Source organism: Protopterus annectens, unplaced genomic scaffold (genome assembly GCF_019279795.1).
Source record: "Protopterus annectens isolate FY-2018-M unplaced genomic scaffold, PAN1.0 ctg59390_obj.part0, whole genome shotgun sequence".
NCBI classification, from domain to species: domain Eukaryota; kingdom Metazoa; phylum Chordata; order Ceratodontiformes; family Protopteridae; genus Protopterus; species Protopterus annectens.
The window spans coordinates 1-4880 of NW_025049350.1; the positions used below are offsets into that span (position 1 = coordinate 1).

At 45.7% G+C, this 4880-nt stretch overlaps 2 non-coding genes across 2 annotated transcripts; one reads left to right on the plus strand and one right to left on the minus strand.

Moving 5' to 3' along the window:
* Nucleotides 1-1233: 1233 nt before the first annotated feature.
* Nucleotides 1234-1306, minus strand: TRNAV-AAC. The gene has a single exon. It is a non-coding gene; the product is annotated as a tRNA-Val (tRNA).
* A 3218-nt stretch (nt 1307-4524) lies between these two features.
* TRNAN-GUU lies at nt 4525-4598 on the plus strand. Its single transcript has one exon. It is a non-coding gene; the product is annotated as a tRNA-Asn (tRNA).
* Nucleotides 4599-4880: the final 282 nt, after the last annotated feature.

Here is a 4880-nt window from a genome sequence, read left to right on the forward strand (position 1 = left end):
TAAAAAAAAAAGGGTAAAAATTTTTTTTTTCTTTCATTTTATTTCCATCCATGCAGTTGTCTTGGCTCTTTCCTTCTTTTCTAATGTGGCGACTGCTTACCGGCTAAGACAATACTGCTACAAGGCAAGTCAGACTGTAGCGGGGCATGTCAAGCCTGGGGTGCTCACAGCACCATTGCCCCCCAGCTAAACTGGCTTAGCTGATGTCCTGTGCCACCTGAGATATAGTCAACTCTCGAAGAAAGCAAGCACCCCCTCTACTGGCACTTCTACTTTAACTGCATTTGCTCCTTCTCTGCCTTACATGTTCCTTTCCAATCAATACCCAGCACATCTTCTCACCTGCTGCGTGCCATATTTTACCCACCAAAAGGTGACAGCCATCTATGGCTGCATTAACTCACTCAATCTCTGCAAACCCAACCTGCTGGAAAACCCAAACTGCGCAAATACTCTCAAAGTGTCAGTGCACAATTCTACCGTGTTGCAGTCTGTGCGCGGTTGCAAAATGATCGTTAGTCTTACCGTAATACCTCTTCACTTGTTTTGTGGAGACATAATATACAAGGCTCATCAGACTTTTTTCCCATTGTATTAACACAAAGCTTATTCATAATATCCCCAAAGGGGGATGGCGGTATTTTACACGGTTAAATCTCTGGCGTTTGAGTTTGTAGTCGGCGGAGAGGTTTCCCCTTTTGCTGTACTTTTGCAGATGGTGGTCTTATGTCTCTGTGGCCCGGTTAGCGTTGGCTGTTAACGAAGGTTGGTGGTTCAAGCCCACCCGGGGGCGCTGCTTCTTGCTACTGCAGAGACCTCAGGTGCTGACCCGTTAATAAAACTGATCTTCCAGGCCGTCTTACTTTGGGGTACTGGGGAAACGGGTCAGGCTCCTAGCGATCGACCTGCCAGAGGGCTTGTGGCCACCTAGCATCCTGTAAAGATGTTACAAAAGAGCAGCGGTTTTATTTTAAAATACTTAGCATCTGTGCATTTAAACACATTTGAGCGTAATCTAAAAAGCGTTGGCAATTGTTTCTGTGACCTTGCAAGCCGTACGACAACTGATATAGTGTGGCACAGCAGAGCAGGATTTTCTCAATTGAAGCAGTTTTATCTGAAGCGATCAAGAGCACATTTAAAGGTATCTCAAACCAAGGATTGGGTTACTGGAATCGAATCTGTTATGCTTCATCACGCCTACCCCAATTCTCTTATCCTGCACTAGCATAATGGTTCCACTGGGGATCGAACCCAGGACCTTCTGCGTGTTAAGCAGACGTGATAACCACTACACTACAGAACCTGCTGGCTCGCCTCCTCTCCTAGACATCTCACTCTGTCTCTAGCTAGCTAGCCAGCCAGCTAGCTAGCTGCTTTTGTCGCTACATATAGCTATTGCAATAGATGGAGAGGCAGATAGGTAGATCGTTTATATGTGTGCACACACACCGCACCCTGGGGTGGGTATCGCTAGTCTACTGACTCTTTGCAGCCATGATTTCCTCGACTCAAACTTATCGACAAATAGCTCGAAGTTAGTTTCCCGTGTTAGAAGTGTAGCGCTGAAATAAACAGAGCATACGATATTTGCAGTAATTAATGAATATATTCAAAGTGCGCTGAACAGTGTGAGCAACCTATTTAGCGAGGTCACCGGTGGGGACCCCTAAAAAGAACTATGTGAAAACTGCAATCTTTCAAGTTGCTGAGGTACGCCTTGCCCCTTATACTAGGCCCGACACCAGGTTGAGCTTCAGCACTACAGGTAGGGGCTGACCATCTGGAAATCTGTGCTGTACTCACTGCTGAAAAGCAGTGATAGAAAGCAGGGCTTCGTGGAGCGGGCTGACAGCTAGTTACTAGGCCTGCAGTCAAGGGGAGTGTTAAGGGGTCAAACCAAACAAGAATGCCCCATTGGTGAGTCTGGTTAAGTCACTCACTCCATCTAGCAGTCACTAAATGAGGTTTTGTCAGGAATCGAGACCCGCATTACCCTGAAATGAATGAGTCGATAAACCTATTAATAGGTTGTTGTGGTACTGAGCATGATCCGAGGGTGCTCTGATGACAGACAGACCAAAAGAGCTATGTGCTCCCCGTGAAATGAGACCCAGTCCCGTGACAGAAGGCGGGGATACTCCCACCACTATACTAACGAAGCTTAGCACGCCGGCCCTAATCTGGCAATGGAATAAGTCCATAGAGGTTACTTTCCACTTAAGGTTACTGCAATGTTTCCTGCATGCTTCAATGGAGTATTTTGAAATGAGCGAACCAAGACTACATAGCTTTCCATTTCCTTTGAATGAATAAGAGTGGGGCGAAATCTGTGGCAATTAATTATTAGTGAGATTTACATGGGAAGAGTTGTAGCGCCCGAAATGCACCCTCGGCAGCTGGAATGAAGTGAGCTATCAGCCAAAGAAGGAAACAAATGTTTGAATTGAGAGTCTCTACGTATACAATGAATGACAGATATTTCTAACGAAGAGTTCTTGTCTCTGAAGCTGCTCCCTCCGTGTCTTAAGTCTTCTGATACTCGGAGAAATTGGCCGAGATGTAACATTGAGTTCTGCGGGCCGATTGTGGCGTCAGGATACAAACTATGACCCATTGAGATGCCGATAAAAGGAAGGCGTGAAAGACTAGGAGATCAGGGCGGATAGCGAAAATCTATATAGAAGAGACATAAGAAGCACCTTGTCTTGACGGAAGATGCCACCCACCGGGGCTGTTGACTGATACTAGAAAGCTACAGGCACATAGCTGTCATAAAAGGGAGGGTGAAAAAAAATCAGAAACCCCAAACAACTCAGGATGGGGGGGGGGGGGCTGCAGTTGCTGGACCTCCTTTGATAAGACAAGAGGAGTTTATTAAGATTACAGAGACCGAAAAACTGAGCTACGTTTCGAAAATGAAGGAGTGTGATGACATCTGTGCTGAGAAACGACACCGTCCGTTTCCAAATCCAGCTCGTGACAAAGAAGGAATCGCAAGTGGGAAAAAATACATGGTAAACCATGGCATTCTGGTCATGCTAATGAGCTGGTAAAACAAGTTTGGATTTCCGTGGTTACTCCTTTCAGTTTGTCGAATAATCGGTATGCCCATACTGCTCAGGTGTCACATCTGTGCAGCGGTGGATCTCTTTTTAATTAGAGAACTGACAAAAAAGGCTATAAAAATGAAATGTCACCCATCACCTGATTAGCATACCCATAAAGCCATGCTTTTAGCTTTCGGGGTCACTCTCTGAAACTTTTGCTTCGGGCTGTCTTAGGGTGTTAAAATCCAGGTTTGCTACGCATGTCAGCCTGCTTACACTTATGGTGTTTTGTCCTGCAGTACTTCATCCCTTTGTCTGGGCTCTACTGGAGGATGCTCTACATCAAGGCGATCTTGCCGGTATATCTGTTTACCGAGTGGTGAGCCAGTCGCGGACCCAGCCTGTCGTACTGGCGAGGCTGGCAATGCCCATCCGTTCATGCCACTTTTCAGTTTTTCTGCTCTCCGCTACTCTTTTCTTTTTTTTCTTTTCTCTCCTCCAGATATGTTTCATTTCCATTAAGATAGCATTTACACAGTATTTTAACTATCATTTCTAACAACCATATATACCATATTTTCAACAGCTTTCGACTTTCAGTTGTATAAGCTGTGTGTTGTTAAATATCGAATAACAGATCGTTTAAATAGAGATATAATATTGATTATGTAGAGTGTCAACAAGACAGACCTTTCTTCACAGGGTTATTTACCAGCGGCCTGGGATAGATTAAGTAGTTCTTTCATTTTATTTCCATCCATGCAGTTGATAGCCGCTCTTTCGCTGCTTTCTAATGTGGCTTGCGACTCCTTACCGGCTAAGACAACACTGCTGCAAGGCAAGTCAGAGTGTGGCGGAGGCATAATCAAGCCTGGAAGGTGCTCACAGCACCTGCATTGCCGCCAGCTATACTGGCGAAACGCTGATGTCCTATTGCCACCCTGAGATATAGTCAACTCTCGAAGCAAGCCGCTTTTCTACCGCGCTCTACTGGCACTTCCCTTTTAACTGCATTTGCTTCTACTCTGCCTTATACATGTTCCTTTCAATCAATACCCAGCACCTTGTCTTCACCTGCTGCGTGCCATATTTTACCACCAAAAAAGGTGACAGCCATCTATGTATCCGTTAACTCACTCAGTCTCTGCAAACCCAACCTGCTGGAAAGGCAAACTGCGCACCCGCCAATACTCTGCAAAGTGTCCAGTGCACAATTCTACCGTGTTGCGGTCTGTGCGCGGTTTGCCAAAACTCGCTCGTTAGTCTTACCGTAATACCAGTTCACCTGTTTTGAGGCAGACATAATATACAACGCTCATCAGACATTTTTCCCATTGTATTAACACAAAGCTTATTCATGATATCTCCAAGGGGATGACGGTATTTTACACCGGTTAAATCTCTGGCGTTTGAGTTTGTAGTGCGACGGAGAGGTTTCCCCTTTTTGCTGTACTTCTGCAGATGGTGGTCCTATGTCTCTGTGGCGCAATCGGTTAGCGCGTTCGGCTGTTAACCGAAAGGTTGGTGGTTCAAGCCCACCCAGGGACGCTGCTTCTTGCTACTGCAGAGACCTCAGGTGCTGACCCGTTAATAAAACTGATCTTCCAGGCCGTACTTACTTTGGGGTGCTGAGGAAACCGGGTCAGGCTCCCTAGCGATCGACCTGCCAGAGGCCTTGTGGCCACCTACCAACCTGTAAAGATGTTACTAAAAGAGCTGCGGTTTTATTTTAAAATACTTAGCATCTGTGCATTTAAACACATTTCGAACGTAATCTAAAAAACGTTGGCAATTGTTTCTGTGCCCTTGCAATCCGTACGACAACTGATA